This window comes from Sarcophilus harrisii, chromosome 6 (genome assembly GCF_902635505.1).
Source record: "Sarcophilus harrisii chromosome 6, mSarHar1.11, whole genome shotgun sequence".
Classification (NCBI taxonomy): domain Eukaryota; kingdom Metazoa; phylum Chordata; class Mammalia; order Dasyuromorphia; family Dasyuridae; genus Sarcophilus; species Sarcophilus harrisii.
Window position 1 is genome coordinate 54889002 of NC_045431.1, and position 17850 is coordinate 54906851.

Consider the following 17850-nt stretch of genomic DNA (forward strand, 5'->3'; position numbering starts at 1 on the left):
GACCATATTATCATGAATTATTAAGGATTTTTAAATGATGTAATCAGCTTTTCAAGGAGGAAACCAAAAGATCCTACAGAATACTTTATTCAGCACATTACCTTTTTTCATACACATATATGCACAACATATATATATTCATATATACATATATATACATAATGTTTGTGTTTATGTGTATACACACATATACCTAGCCAAGACAATGCCAAATTAGAATATAAACTTGTTTAAAAAATAAATTTACCAAAATTTTGTTTGATTTTGTTTTATAATAAAAAGTTTATGCAAAGTAATGCCTTATAGAACTATCTTCTGAATGCAAATAATCTTCCCTTTGTAGATATACTTTCTAAACAAGAATTTTAAGGTTTTACTTTTATTAATATAAATATTATCATATAGTCTATATTAAGACAGTGAACTTCATGGATTCTTAACATCTATAAAGTGGACAGAAGCCAAATAAGTTAATTAATTTTCATATTTTAAATTTGAAAATACTCAAAATAATATGCCTCCTTGATAGCAGTTTTAATTTACTAACAAAATCACTCTTTCCCACTTTTCTAAAGCTTGATGGAGCTATTTAAAGTTTCCTGATAATTCAAAGACTAGACACATCTGACTCATTCAGAACCACATTTCTGCTAAAATAAATACTGTATAAATATATCAGACAAAAAGTATGAATGCCTATCAAAATCAACATTCACAATGAAATATGCCTGCTGCCATTCATTAATGAGAAAAAATAAGTTCTTCTTACCTTTAGTCCGTTTTACTTGACAAGATATCTCTCTCTGATCCTTTTACTTGAATTTGCTCTTTATTGAAAGCTTCTTGTTTTGGTGATAGTGTAGGGCATCAGTAAAACACACACACGCACACACACTCACACACACACACACACTGACACACATGAAATAGAATATCAGATCAGATTACTGATTTGATGGAAAATATAATTTTCATTAAAAGTACAACAAAAAAGCTCATATCAACTTTAATAAATCTCATGATATAGCATGAAGCTTGCAACCCAGGTACCAGCTTCAAATAGGAGTTTCTCCATTAAAGCAGAAAATTGCATGAAAAAAATATTTCTACTCCAAAGCATGAGTTTCACATATGATGGACTGCTTTACATTCACACAAGACAAATTTTTAATGTTCTTGCTGTTTGAATAAATATGAAACACAGCAGCCATCAAATTGAAAAAGGATCTGTAAAAGTAAAATGCATTTGTAGATTAATGTGAATAAGTCTCAAATATAATTTTAAGAATATCATTTTAAAATAGGGCTAATAACTTGATATAGTGAATGCTGTTAAATAATATATATTAATAATTTAAAATATGTTAAATAAATAGGTAGTATATTATTTTTAAATAATTTGTGTAATGATAGAAAAAAAGAAGGAATTATTAAGCACCTATTACATGTTAAAGCATTCTTATAAGCTCTTCACAAATATGATTACATTTTTCCTTACAACAACTTGATATATATGTATATATATATATATCAATATCATCATTATCATCATTTTTGTTGTTGTTGTTACATTTCATGGTTGATGAAACTGACAGAGATTACATGACTTTTCCAAGGTCACAGTTTTGTAAATGTCTTAAATCATACACAGGTCTTCCTGATTAAAATCCCATTGCTTTATTCACCATTCTAACAAGTAGGGAGACCTATATCTTTAGGATAATTATTGTTCTAGTACTTACATGGGGTAATGATTACAGAAATTTTCATTTTATAATATCAGTCTACAATTACAAAAAATGACTGTCCCAGGTCATATATACTAATGACAAAATTCTTTTGAATATGAAGTCAAATTTGATTTTATATGAATTTATTTATATATTTTCATTTATTCAGTATTATAAAATTTATGTATGAATTCATAACTAGGTACATTGCTTATCTATGGTTTACATGAAAGAATCTAAATTTTGGTTTCTCATGCCAAAGTACAATTGAACCAATTAGCATCAGGTGTCCTCCTTTGAAGCATGAATTAGCCAGTAATTGTTGACAGGAGCTAAACAAAAGGGAGAAATAGAATAGGAGAGAAAAGGAAAGGAGTTACTTCAAATACAGATCTGATGAATCAGGCAAACAGGTTCTAGGAGGTGATCTAATTGAAGGGAATTAAAACTATTCACATGAGTTGATTGGAAAAGAAAAAAAAATTGTCAATTGAAAAACATTGGGGAAAAAAAAGACTAGAAGTCTTTTCCTTTTCTTCTACTTACAGCTTGAAAACTGGAAACATCTCAGGAGTATTTTTATTTTTTTTTATTGTTTTTATTTTTTTTTTGCCTTGCTACTTACTTCTATGGTTTGAAAATGAGAAACTCTTCAGAGACCAAGAAAATGGTCTGAACATCTTGGTGGATTTCAGACTTTAGGGAAGTGTTGGGTTAGTGAAAAATACTGCTTTAGATACTAGCCAAGGGAGTAGAACTCAATAGCTCTGCACATTCTGGGATTTGGATCTGTTTCCCAATAAAAAAAAACAAACAACAATAATAACAATTAGCCTAAATATTATTTCCAGAATAATCCAGAAAATAGCCAACTCTCCTCAGAAGAAAAGAAGTCCATAAATAGAGTGATCTCACACAACAGATTTGTAGTGTCATTTCTTCCTTTTTATTTTTATTTTCCCCAGTTACATGTAGAAACAATTATTTTTTGGTTATACATATATGTTCTTTTTTTTTACATTTCCTTATCATATTGGGAGAGAAAAAAAATATCAGGGAAAAGGGAAAAACTATGAGAGGAAAAAAAAGAAGAAAAAAAATTTTAAAATAGCATGTGTTGAAGAAATTATTAAGTTTTTATTAAGCATTTAAGTCCCACAGGAAGATTACACCTGGATTGGACAACACATCAAGAAAAATGGACATCTAACTTTGGAATCACGGATGTCTTTCATTTTTGATTATTGAGACTTAGTAAGAAAAAGTTCATTCTTGACTAGTGGGCAAACTTCCATGGGTTCAGAGGTTGGCATAAACTTTATAACTCAAAGTAGAATCTGAAAGAGATACTTATGTAGTAGAATACTGACTTTGAATTGTAAACCCAAGATGTGGAAGAGAGTTTGCTATTAAATATCTGTATTAAATTTCTGACTCTTCTATTTATTGTGAACTTTTTAAAACATTTTTAAATCTTCCTGGAACTGTTGTATCAACTATAAATTGAAGGAGGAGGGAATTGAGCTGGATGACAAATTTTTTTTTTTTTTTTTTTTTTTTTACATTTTCATATGAACTTCTTCCTGATAAGGCTAGAGAAACTCTGATAGATTACCATTTGAACATCCATGTCAGGACCCAGATGGAAGCTTCCCCTTTTACCTCCTAAGAAATCTTTGTAAAATAATTTTCCAGAAAGAACCAGGAGGAATGACCACTGGGGAAAATGTTAAGAAGCTCCATTGATGCCATCTGTTGAAAAATATTGAAAGTGGATGAATAACAACATTTATACTCAAAGCTGAGAACCTTACTTAGTTTACTACTCTTGTTTACTGGTACTATTGTCAGTCTTTGAGTAAAAATTAATCAATGATAAATATCCTAATTTCCCCCTGAACTTTAAATAGTCTATTGGAACAAGGGCCTATGCACAGTTGAGTTCAGAGAAAACCCTGTAAGCTATTATATAATGAAGCTCAGATTTTTTCTGGGAATCTGGTATCTTTCTTTGTGATAAATAGCAGAAGGACTTTTTTGTCATCAGAAAACAACTGAATATAAGGAAGGAAAATATTAACTGCACAGAAACATCTGATTTACCATTAAGGCACTTAATTATTGCAAAATTTTGAAGTCACATGAAATTAAATGTTTTAATTTTTTTAATTTTATGGAAATTTGGTACATATCTTTTAGAGACAGACAAGAGATGAACTATGAATTTAGTAGGCTTTTTAAACTGGCCACTATACATCTACTGATGTATGATATGAGATAGAGAACAACTACTGATTCTTTTTTTTTTTATGTATACATATTTATAGAATAATCTTGTTGCACAAGAAAAATTAGATCAAGAAGGAAGAAAAAAAACTGAGAAAGAAAACACAATGCAAGCAAATTGCAACAGAGACTGAGAACGCTATGTTGTGTTCCACGCTGCTCCCACGGTTCTCCCTCTGGATGTAGATAGCTCTATTCATCACTGCACAAGTGGAACTTTTTTGAATCATCTCAATGTTGAAAAGAGCCCCTTCCATCAGAACTGTTTGTTGTATAGTCTTCTTGTTGTCATAGATAATGTTCTCCTGGTTGTGTTCATTTCACTTACCATTAGTTCATGTATGTTTTTTCAAGCCTCTCTAAAATCATCCTGCTGGTCATTTCTTACAGAACAATAATATTCCATAGCATTCATGTACCATAATTTATTCAACCATTCTCCAGTTGATGGATATGAGCTCAATTTCCAGTTTCTTGCTACTACAAAGAGGGCTGCCACAAACGTTTTGCACACATGGTCCCTTTCCCTTCTTTAGGATCTCTTTGGGGTATAATCTTTAAGGTATAATATCACTGATGGATCAAAGGGTATACACAGTTTGATAATTTTTTGAGCATAGTTCCAAATTGCTCTCCAGAATGGTTGGATACATTCACAGTTCCACCAACAATGTATCAATGTCCCAGTTTTCTCACATCCTCTCCAGCATTCATCATTATCTTTTCCTGTCATCTTAGCCAATCTGACAGGTGTGTAGTGGTATCTCAGAGTTGTCTTGATTTGCATTTCTCTGATCAATAGTTATTTAGAGCACCTTTTCATATGGCTACAAATAGTTTCAGTTTCTTCATCTGAAAATTGTTCATATCCTTTGACCATTTATCAATTGGAAAATAGCTTGAACTATTTATAAATTTGAGTCAATTCTCTATATATTTTAGAAATGAGGCCTTTATCAGGTCCTTTGGATATAACAATGTTCTCTTCTAATCTTGTCTGCATTAGTTTTGTTTGTACAAAAACTTTTTAACTTAATATAATCACAATTATCTGTTTTATGATAATAAGGATCTCTAGGTCTTGTTTGGTCACAAATTCCTTTCCCCTCCACAAATCTGAGAGGTAAATTATACTATGTTCTTCTATTTTGTTTATAGAATCATTCTTTATGTCTGGATCATCAACCCATTTCAACCTTATCTTGGTATATAGTGTTGGGTATGGGTTTATTTCTACTTTCTTCCACACTAGTTTCCAATTTTTTTAGAAGTTTTTGTCAAATAGTGAATTCTTATTCAAAAAGGTGGGGCCTTTGAGTTTGTCAAACACTAGATTATTATAGTTATTGACGTTTTTGTTCTCTGAACCTAACCTATTCCACTGATCAACTTCTCTATTTCTTATCCAGTACCAAATGGTTTTGATGACCACTGCTTTATAATATATTTTTAGATCTGGTACAGCTAAGCCACCTTCATTTGCTTTTCTCTTCATTAATTCCTTTGAAATTCTTGCCCTTTTGTTCTTCCAGATGATTTTGTTATTTTTTTCTAGTTCAATAAGATAGTTTCTTGGAAGTTTGATTGGTATAGCATTAATAAATAGATTTGTTTGGGGAATATTGTCATCTTTTTTATATTTGCTCAACCTATCCACAAGCACTTGATATTTTTCCAATTGCTTAGATATGACTTTATTTGTGTGAAAAGTTTTTGCAGTTTTGCTTATATAATTCTTGATTTTCCCTTGGCCAGTGAATTCCCAAATATTTTATCTTATCAAGAGTTATTTTGAATGGAATTTCTTTGTATCTCTTGCTGTTGGATTTTGTTAGTTGTGTATAAGAATGCTGATGATTTATGTGGATTTATTTTGTAGACTGAAACGTTGATAAAGTTGTGGATTATTTCTAATAGCTTTTTCTTGATTCTCTGGCGTTCTCTAAGAATACATCATATCATCTGCAAAGAGGGATAATTTGGTTTCCTCATTACCTACTCTAATTCTTTAATCTTTTTTCTTCTCTTATTGCCAAGGCCAGCATTTTTAATACAATGTTGAATAGCAACGGTGATAGTGGGCAACCTTGTTTCACTCCTGATTTTATTGGGAATTGTAGTGGGCTGGAACTGTGAAAGGGTATACTTGAATTTAAGACAGCAGGGTGCTTGTAGTTAAGTACCTACTGGGTGTGAGATGGTGGTTCTCTAAGCACATACTTGATGTAATGTAATGATGTAGTCAATCTAGTTGGTGTATACTTAGGGTAATGTGGTGATGTGATGTTCTACAGCTGCACATGCCCAGTGTGGTGTGATAATGTAGCCCTGCTCTGGTATTTAAGGGAGTCCCAGAGACAGAGGGCTCTCTCTTCCATAGCAATCTCAGCCACAGAGAAAATTTCAGGCTCCAGACTTCAGAGTCCAGCCTCCATCTTTGAACAGCCACGTAGCTGCTCTTCTGCATTTAGTTCATTCCCCCACTAAGCCCAAGGCCTCAGGCTGATCCTGAGGCCCACCAGAGAGCTTGTCCGGACATTTACAGGGAATAGCTCTAGTTTATTCACAATACATATGATGCTTGCTGATGGTTTTAAATAGATGCTACTATTGGCAAGAATGACAGGGAATGGTAATCCGGAATGTTGGAGGGGGTGTGGGAAAACAGGGACACTAATACATTGTTGGTGGAATTGTGAATACATCCAGCCATTCTGGAGAGCAATTTGGAACTATGCTCAAAAAGTTATCAAACTGTGCATACCCTTTGATCCAGCAGTGCTACTACTGGGCTTATAACCCAAAAAGATACTAAAGAAGGGAAAGGGACCTGTATGTGCCAAAATGTTTGTGGCAGCCCTGTTTGTAGTGGCTAGAAACTGGAAAATGAATGCCCATCAATTGGAGAATGGTTGGGTAAATTGTGGTATATGAATGTTATGGAATTCTGCAAGAAATGACCAGTAGGATGAATACAGAGAGGCTTGGAGAGATTTACATGAACTGATGCTAAGTGAATGAGCAGAACCAGGAGATCATTATATACCTCAACAACAACAACACTGTATGAGGATGTATTCTGATGGAAGTGGATTTCTTCAACAAAGAGACCTAACTCAGTTTCAATTGAGCAATGATGGACAGAAGCAGCTACACCCACAGAAAAAACACTGGAAAATGATTGTAAACTGTTTGCATTTTTGCTTTTCTTCCCAGGTTATTTTTTACCTTCTGAATCCAATTTTTCCTATGCAACAAGAGAACTGTTTGGTTCTGCACACATATATTGTATCTAGGATATATGGTGACATATTCAACATGTATAAGACTGCTTGCCATCTAGTGGAGGGGGTGGAGGGAGGGAGGGGAAAAGTCGGAACAGAAGTGAGTGCAAGGGATAATGTTGTAAAAAAAATTACCCAGGCATGGGTTCTGTCAATAAAATGTTATAACAATAAATATAAATAAATAAATAAATAGATGCTACTGACTATTTTAAGGAAAAGTCCATTTATTCCTATACTCTGTAGTGTCTTTAATAGGAATGGGTGTTGGATTTTTCCAAATGCTTTTTATGCATCTATTTAGATGATCATATGTTTTTGTTAACTTGGTTATTGATATAGTCAATTATGCTAACAGCTTTCCTAATATTGAACCAACCCTACATATATGTATATCAATATATTTTATTTAAATAAAAATAAATTTAGGTGCTACATCACTTGGTGCATATATGTTATTTGAAACTGCTTCCTTATCTATGGTACCCTTTAGCAAGATATAGTCTCCTTCCTTATCTCTTTTAATTAAATCAATTTTTGCTTTTGCTGGATCTGAGATCAGGATGGCTACCCCTGCTTTTCTTACTTCACCTGAAGCATAATAGATTCTGCTCCAGCCTTTTACTTTTATTCTGTGTATCACTATGCTTTAAATGTGTTTCTTGTGAACAACATATTGTAGAATTCTGGCTTTTAATACAGTCTGCTATCCACTTATTTTTTATGGGAGAGTTTACCCCATAAACATTTACAGTTAAAACTACTAATTCTGTATTTCTTGCCATCTTATTAACCTTAAATTATACTTTTCTCTTTCTTTTTTCCCTGTCCCTCCCCCCAGTATTTTAGTTATGAGCATTACTTGCCTAAGCAGACCTTCCCCTTTAGAGAACCTCCCCCTTTCTTCTACCTTTCCCCTACTATTTCTTTTTTCCCTTCTATTTAGACTACCCCTTCCCTTTTCTCCTTTCCCCTCTCACTTTTGTATAAGATGAGAGATGTTTCTTGGTCAAACTAAATATATCTAGTATTCTTTCTTTGGGCCAAATCTGCTGAGAGTAAGATTCACACAATATCCATTATCCTGCCTTCATTCCCTTAGTTGTCATATGCTTTCTTTGCCTCTTCCTGAGATGTAATTTCCCTCATTTTACCTTCACTTTCCCCTTTTTTTTCTGTTACAATCCCCTTTCCAACTCTCGTTTCTTTTTTATATTATAACAATAAAATCAGATTATATATGTACTGTCAATGTACATAACTGAAATATAATTCTCAAGAGTTTTTTTCTTTTTTTCTTTTTACCTTTTGATGGTTCTCTTCTGTTCTATATTTGGAGATCAATTTTTTTTTTTTTTTGGTTTAGCTTTTGTTGTTTAGCTTTTTTTGTTTAGTCTTTTCATCAAAAATACATGGAATTCACCAGTTTCATTGAATGTGTATCTTCTTCTCTGAAAGAAAGTGCTCAGTTTAGCAGAGTAATTTATTCTTGGATGCATTCCAAGTTCATTCACCTTTTGAAATATCAGATTCCAGGCTCTTTGATCCTTTAAAATGGAAGCTGCTATGTCCTGAGTAATTCTTATTGTGGCTCCTTGGTATTTGGATTATTTAATTCTGGCTGTTTGTAATATTTTTTCCTTGGTCTGATAGTTCTCAAATTTAGACATGATATTCCTTGAGGTTTTAATTTTGGGTTCTCTTTCAGAAGGCATTCAGTGACTTCTTTCAATGGTCATTTTATCTTATGTTTCTATGATATTCGGGCACTTCTCTTTAATAATTTCCTGAAAGATAGTATCTAGACTCTTTTTTCTTTTCATCATGTATTTCAGGGAGTCCAATAATTCTTAGATTGTCTTGCTTAGATCTATTTTCCAAGGCATTTGTTTACCCAATTAGGTATTTTACATTTTTTTCTATTTTTCAATTTTTTTGGTTTTGCTTGACTGATTCTTGTTGTGTCATTTAGTCATTCATTTCCATTTGTTCAATTCTGAATTTTAGTGAGTTATTTTCTTCATTTACTTTTTTTTTAACTTCTTTTTGTATTTGTCCAATTTAATTTTTAAATGAGTTGTTTTGTCCTATGGGATTTTTTTTTCCATTTCACAAATTCTGGTTTTTAAGAAGTTGTTTTCTTTTTCCATTTCACAAATTCTGTTTTTTAAGGAATTATTTTCTTTTACTGATTCACAAATTCTCTTTTTCTGGGAGGTGCTTTCTATTTCATTTTACTAAAGCTATCTTTTAATGAGTTATATATTTTTTCCATTTCACTAAGTCTATTTTGTAATGAATTTTCTTCAGATAGTTTCTGTGTTGCCTTTTCCATACCCTCTTGCAAAATTTTAATTTCATTTCCCCAATTTTTTCCTAGCTGTCTTTTAAGATCCTTTTTAATTTCTTTTAGGACAGCCTTGTATGATGGGGACTAGATTATATCACCTTTTGGATCTTCATCTGGAGACAATCTGCCTTCAGTCTCCTCAGGGTTTGAAATCTGTTTGTCTCTTTTGCCATAAAAGCTGTCAATCATTAGAGTCCTCTTCAGGTTTTTACTCTTTTTTTTTTTTTTTAAGTTAAGGTCTGTCTTTAGAACAGGGGAGGTTTTCCAAGTGATGATAGCTGTGTGGGTCAATTCTGATTCACTCTTGGTGCTGGGTGGGCCTGGCCAGGTGCCCTGAGATTCTGGCATTTTGGGGTTCACTATTGATCTTTTGTGTTTTTGTTGGATGTTTTATAATTTCTCTGCTGATCTACTGGCTTGCAACCAGGCATAGTGGCCAACATTGCTGCAGATTCTTGTGAATTCCTCCCCATAGATTCTCTGCTGGGCAGAGTAAGCAACGCCCAGTGTAGCCAGTAATGCCCTGTGGCTCTCAGCTATCTGTGCTAGGGTTTGTGGTCAGCTGTTTATGTTAGGCTGCCTCCCTCCTGTTTCCAATTGAAACAGACATTTTTTGGCAATCTTTGAAATTACCTTCTGCTGATAATTTGTTGCTCTCCCAATATTTGTGGGTTCTGCCCATCCAGAGTAAATTCAGAGGTTGTATTTTGTAATTATTGTGAGGGTTGTAAAGAAGGTCAGAGAGAAACATGTGTCCTCTCCACCATCTTGCCCCCCCCCCCCCAGGAGTCTGCAACTGTTAATTCCTGAAGACTTGAGTTTGAATCCAGTACCCTCTGTGTTAATTTAGACAAATCATTTAGCTTATGTCAATCTAAGATTTTTCATTAAACAACTGAAATAATAATACAGCCTATTTCTCAGGATTGTCATGGGAACCAGAGAAAATTATGTATATAATTTGTAAATGGAGAACAAGAGGGTTTATTTCATTTTTTCAGTATTAAGAAAAGAGTAGTAAAGAAAAAGTTGAATCTGTATTATTTGATGCCAAATTCATTAAACTTTGTATTATGTCAAATTTTATGCTTAAAGCTAATAGGAAAATTGCAAGGTGCATAACGTCCAGTAACCCATAAAGATACATTTTTAAAAAATCAAAAAAATTGAAATATGTGATTTTATGATATTAGATGATATTTTTACATTTGATATGGACTTTGCTGGTTGAAAACTATATTTTTACTTCTCCAAGATTTTTATATTTTTGTGCTAACAGGAAAATTGACTTTCAGGATTACAGTTAGCTTCCCTGACAGTTTTATCTTGGCTTTATATCAATCAAGATTGGAATATATTATCATATTGTATCTTTGTTTAGTCACCTTATAGTTTAAGAGAAAGAAATTATTCTGACAGATTTACCAGATGTTCTGGCTGTTATCTTAATGGGTTGTCATGTGCAGTGTGAAATATTTGTTCTTGTATGAAATATGAAATGCTGAAATATTATATTTTCCTGAGATTTTACATCAGATAGGTATGTTTCTCATCATATAGGTTAATGAAACTTTTCTAGTCATTAAAATCTAAGTCATGAATTATAAGCAACATGGCCTAGTGATAAGAGGGGTGCATCTAGAGACAGGAACAATCCTAAGTCCCAATTAAATTCTTACTTCCCTGTGTAACTATGAACAACTTATTTAAACTATTGGGGCCTTGATTTCCACTTCTATGGAATGGACATAATAAAACCAGGAAAATCAACCTCACAAGGCTTTTGCAAGGATCATGTAATAGCAATATGGATAGATAGAAGATACATAGAGAAGTAAATAGATAAATATATAGAGATAAATATAGATAGATAGAAAAATATCTATCTAACTATACTTTATGTGTATACTTATATAGAATACAAAATTTTATAATGCTTTGTAAATCTTAAAATATGTTAATTACTGTTATGTTGACTTGTGATGAGTTTAATTGAAACTATCAAGTTATTATTTTATTAAAGTGAAATAATGTGTAAATTTTTTGCATATAATATATTTTGAATATTTAGAGTATTTAGAGTAGTTCAGCATTTAAAATGACTACTGCCCAGCTCATTCTGACTTTTTGATTTACGATGCTTTACTATGATTTACTATCTTCAAATTAGCCACACAGTTTATTGGATAGAGATTGCATTTTGATATGTGTTCAAGTATTGGTCCTGATATATTATTACTCCAAACATGGATAGTACATTTAACCTTTCATTCAATCAGTCAATCAATAATGAGTTATTAAGTACATACCAAGCACTGGGGAAACAAGCAAAAAGAATAAAAAAATCACTGAAATAAGGAGCTTACAGACTAATTTTGGTGCCCTCAAAAATGCTCTGAAACTTCTTTCTTAAAAGTACTGATTTATATTGTCACAGGGAGTTCACATATCTAGTAACTCCTATGAAATCAGAGATCCAACACTGCTAATTCCCAGGGGAATTGGAAAGGACAGGAGAGGAGAGAAGAGGAGAGAAAAGAGGGGAGGAGAAAGAAGGAGATAAGAGGTATTCTATATATCAAAACATTGATCTCTCATAAAATGAACACTAATATCTTAGAATACAAATCAGGAAAAATAAATGGTTGGAAGAATAGGAACAAACTTGGAAAACAAAAAAGAAAAGCAGAGAAAAATCAGTTTACTCTTTGTTTAATCTAAAAATTCCTTAGAGAAAGAAATATATAGCTCTTCCTTTGGAAGAGTACCTCTTCCTTTGGAAGCTGGATAATAAGCTTCTTCCTCTTTCTTCTCCTCTGTTTTTTTCCTTCTTTTTCTCCTCCTTCTTTACCTCCTCTTTCTCCTTCTCCTCCTTTTTCTTCTCCTCCTTATCCTTCTCTTCTTTTTCTTCCTTCTCTTCTTCCTCCTCCTCCTTCTCCTCCCCCTCTTTTTTCTCCTCCTCCTTTAATTCTTACTTTACTTTCTCAAGATGACAGTAACACATGCAAGCTCATTGAAAAAATTTCTTGTCACTATAGTCTTCAGAGACAGTGAGAAATGTGTGGGTAACAGTACACATCAAGTGTTATCTATGTTACTGGATATCCTATAAGATTTTACAGGAACAAAGTTTATGTATATCAATGTGTTCCATGCCATATATAATGATAGTTGATAAATGCATAGTGTTTTAATCTGCTTTATTTCCTTTGAACAATTTTGTGAAGTTGATGCTACAGATATTATAACTATCCATATTTTATAAATAAAATTTTGGGGCTAAGAAAATTTATTTCTCCCTAGCAATTAGCAAAGGGTTTACAATTTTGTTGATTGTGCTCAATGAAGAGATGGATAAAATTTTAATAAGGCAGATTAAACTTAAGTGTTTTGTGTATGCAATTTTTTCATTAGACATCCAGATTTTAAGCATTTAACAGTACACATCTGGTTTCGATTCCATCTCTGTTATTTAGTCACTATATGTATGACTTTGGGCAAGTCATTAGACTTTAAATTTATTTTGTAAGCTATAAAATGAGGAGCCTGTTATAGAAGATCTCAGAACATTCTTTCTAGCACTAAATCAAATGATATGGGGACACAAGAAGATTAAATTATTTACACAGATTCATAAAAGTAAAATATTCATCATTCAGAACTCTCTTCCAAGTGTTAGCATTTCTTTGGAACTATATTAACAGTTAAAAGGAGAAACTAGTTTTTCCTTTAAATGTTCATTATTTACGTATGTATTTGTATATTCATTTATTCTTTCATTCACATACCATAAATACTTGTAATTATGCATATATGTATATATACACAATCATTCATTTATATGTTTATCAATTATATATTCATCTGTTTATATTTGTGTCCCTTTTGTCCAGAATTAGAATTATTTTATTACAATCACTATCCTTAATACAATTAGGATCCATCTTCTGTGTCCCCCTAGATCTGAATGCTTTTCATTTTCTTCATCTTGTCATCTAGTTTCCCTCAAAACTCTGCTCAAATCTCACTTTCCATAGAAGGCTTTTCAGAGTCACTCCAAATGATAAAGCCTTTAAATTTAATGTAATCTTCCATTTAAATTGTATTGATTGGTATGTACATCCTTTATGTTCATGTTTTCTCCCCACTAGAAGGTAAGTTCCCAAAGACCAGAGACAGTTTTTTTTCTTTTAATTTGCATTGTCAATCTTAATTTGAACTGCTTAATGAATGCTTGTTGATTGTTAGAAGATCCTTCAATATGTAGACAGCTGAAATTCATTTGCTATTTAAAATATTAAAAAATTGCCTGACAGTTGCGATGGTTTTATGACGAAAAGAGCCATCTGAACCCAGAGAGAAGACTGTGGGAACTGAGAGTGGACCACAGCATACCATTTTCATTCTTTTTGTTGCTTGATATTTTGTTTTATTTCTCATTTTTTCTTTTTGGATTGGATTTTTTTTTTTGTGCAGAATGATATTTGTAGAAATATGTATAGAAGAATTGCATATGCTTAACACATATTGGATTATTTGCCACCAGGAGGGTGGGAAAAAGGAAGTGAAAAATTTGGAACACAAGGTTTTGCAAGAGTGGATGTTGAAAACTATCTGTGCACATATTTTATTTTATTTTATTTTTACATGACCAAACTGTTATTTTGCTGTACAAAAAGAATCAGACTCTGAAATATTGTACAATTAGCTTGTGAAGGAAATCAAAAATGCAGGTGGGCAAAAATATAGGGATTGGGAATTCAATAGTATTTCATATAGTATTGTTGTTGAAGTATATAATGATCTCTTGGCTCTGCTCGTTTCACTCAGCATCAGTTCATGTAAGTCTCTCTAGGCCTTTCTGAAATCATCCTGTTGGTCATTTCTTACAGAACAATAATATTCCATAATATTCATATACCACAATTTATTCAGCCATTCTCCAATTGATTGGTATCCACTCAGTTTCCAGTTTCTAGCCAGTACAAAGAGGGCTGCCACAAACATTCTTGCACATACAGGTCGCTTTCCCTTCTTTATGATCTCTTTGGGATATAAGCCCAGTAGTAACACTGCTGGATCAAAGGGTATGCACAGTTTGAGAACTTTTTGAGCATAGTTCCAAATTGCTCTCCAAAATGGTTGGATGTATTCACAGTTCCACCAACAATGTATTAGTGTCCCTGTTTTCCCACATCCCTTCCAACATTCTGCATTATCTTTCCCTGTCATTCTAGCCAATCTGACAGGTGTGTAGTGTACTGTCTTAATTTGCATTTCTCTAATTAATAATGACTTGGAGCATCTTTTCATATGGTTAGAAATAGTTTCAATTTCTTCATCTGAGAATTGTCTGTTCATATCCTTGGACAATTTATCAATTGGAGAATGGCTTGATTTTTTTATAAATTAGAGTCAGTTCTCTATATATTTTGGAAATGAGGCCTTTATCAGAACCTTTGACTGTAAAAATGTTTTCCCAGTTTATTGCTTCCCTTCTAATCTTGTCTGCATTAGTTTTGTTTGTACAAAACCTTTTCAGTTTGATATAGTCAAAATTTTCTATTTTGTGATCAGTAATGATCTCTAGTTCTGCTTTGGTCATAAATTCCTTCCTCTTCCACAGGTCTGAGAGGTAAACTATCCTGTGTTCCTCTAATTTATTTATAATCTCATTCTTTATGCCTAGGTCATGAACCCATTTTGACCTTATCTTGGTGTACGGTGGTAAGTGTGGATCAATGCCTAGTTTCTGCCATATTAGTTTCCAATTTTTCCAGCAATTTTTGTCAAACAGTAAGTTCTTATCCCAAAAGCTGGGGTCGTTGGGCTTGTCAAACACTAGGCTGCTATAGTTGAATGTTTTGTCCCTTGAACCTAACCTATTCCACTGATCAACTAATCTCTTCCTTAGCCAATACCAAATGATTTTGGTAACTGCTGCTCTATAATATAATTTTAGATCTGGTACATCTAAGCCACCTTCATTTGATTTTTTTTTTCATTAATTCCCTTGAAATTCTTGACCTTTTGTTTTTCCATATGAATTTTGTTGTTATTTTTTCTAGGTCATTAAAATAGTTTTTTGGGAGTCTGATTGGTATAGCACTAAACAAATAGATTACTTTGGGTAGTATTGTCATCTTTATTATATTTGCTCGCCCTATCCAAGAGCATTTAATATTTTCCCAGTTGGTTAGATCAGACTTAATTTGTGTGGAAAGTGGTTTGTAATTTTGCTCATAAAGTTTCTAATTTTCCTTTGGCAGATGGTTTCCTAAATATTTTATACTATCAGTAGTTACTTTAAATGGAATTTCTCTTTGTAACTCTGTTGGATTTTGTTAGTGATATATAAGAATGCTGATGACTTATGTGGGCTTATTTTATAACCAGCAACTTTGCTAAAGCTGTGGATTATTTCTCATAACTTTTCAGTAGAATCTCTGTGGTTCTTTAAGTATACCATCATATCATCAGCAAAGAGTGATAATTTGGTTTCTTTGTTGCCTATTCTTATTCCTTTAAATTCTTTCTCAGTTCTTATTGTCAAAGCTAGCATTTCTAATACAATATTAAATAGTAACAGTGATAGTGGACAACCTTGTTTCACTCCTGATCTTATTGGGAATGGTTGCAGTTTGTCCCCATTACATATGATGCTTACTGATGGTTTTGAATAGACACTGCTGAGTATTTTAAGAAAAAGTCCATTTATTCCTATACTCCCAAGTGTTTTTAATAGGAATGGATGTTGGATTTTATCAAATGCTTTTTCTGCATCTATTGAGATGATCATATGGTTTTTGTTAATTTGGTTATTAACATGGCCAATTATATTGATAGTTTTCCTAATATTGAACCAGCCCTGCATTCCTGGTATAAATCCTACTTGATCATAGTGTATTATCTTGGAGATGATTTTCTGTAGTCTTTTTGCTAATATCTTATTTAAGATTTTAGCATCAATATTCATTAGGGAGATTGGTCTATAATTTTCTTTCTCTGTTTTCAACCTACCTGGTTTAGGTATCAGTACCATGTCTGTGTCATAAAAGGAATTTGGTAGGACTCCTTCATTCCCTATTTTATCAAATAATTTATATAGCATTGGGGACAATTGTTCTTTAAATGTTTGGTAGAATTCACATGTAAATCCATCTGGCCCTGGGGATTTTTTCTTAGGGAGTTGATTAATAGCCTGTTCTATTTCTTTTTCTGACATGGGACTATTCAAGCAATTTACTTCCTCTCTGTTAGTCTGCGAAGTCTATATTTTTGGAGGTAGTCATCCATTTCACTTAGGTTATCAAATTTGTTGGTATAAAGTTGGGTAAAACAACTCCTTATTATTTCTCTAATTTCCTTTTCATTAGTGGAAAGTTCTCCCTTTTCATTTTTAAGACTACTAACTTTATTTTCCTCCCTCCTTTTTCTAATCAGATTTACCAAAGGCTTATCTATTTTATTGGCTTTTTCATAGAACCAAATCTTAGTTTTATTAATTAGTTCAATAGGTTTTTTACTTTCAATATTTTTAATTTCTCCTTTTAATTTTAGAATTTCAAATTTAGTATTTGATTGGGGGTTTTTAATTTGGTCTTTTTTCAGTTTTTTTAGTTGCAAGCCCAATTCATTAATCTTTTCTTTCTCTGTTTTATTCAAGTAAGCCTCTAAGGATATAAAATTTCCTCTTATTACCCCTTTGGCTGCATCCCACAAATTTTGGTATGACGTCTCATCATTGACATTATCTTGAGTGAAATTATTAATTGTATCTATACTTTGCTGTTTCACCCAATCATTCTTTAAGATGAGATTGTTTAGTTTCCAATTACTCTTTGGTCTATTTCCCCCTAACTTTTTGTTGAATGTAATTTTTATTGCACTGTGATCTAAAAAGAAAGTATTTACTATTTCTGCCTTCTTGCATTTAATTTTGAGGTCTTTATGTCCTAATATATGGTCAATTTTTGAATAGCTTCCATGAACTGCTGAGAAGAAAGTATATTCCTTTCTGTCTCCATTCAATTTTCTCCAAAGATTTAACATACCTAATTTATCTAATATTCTATTTACCTCTTTAATTTCTTTCTTATTTGTTTTGTGGTTTGATTTGTCTAATTCTGAGAGTGCAAGGTTGAGATCTCCCACTATTACAGTTTTGTTGTCTAATTCTTCTTGCAACTCTCTTTCTTAA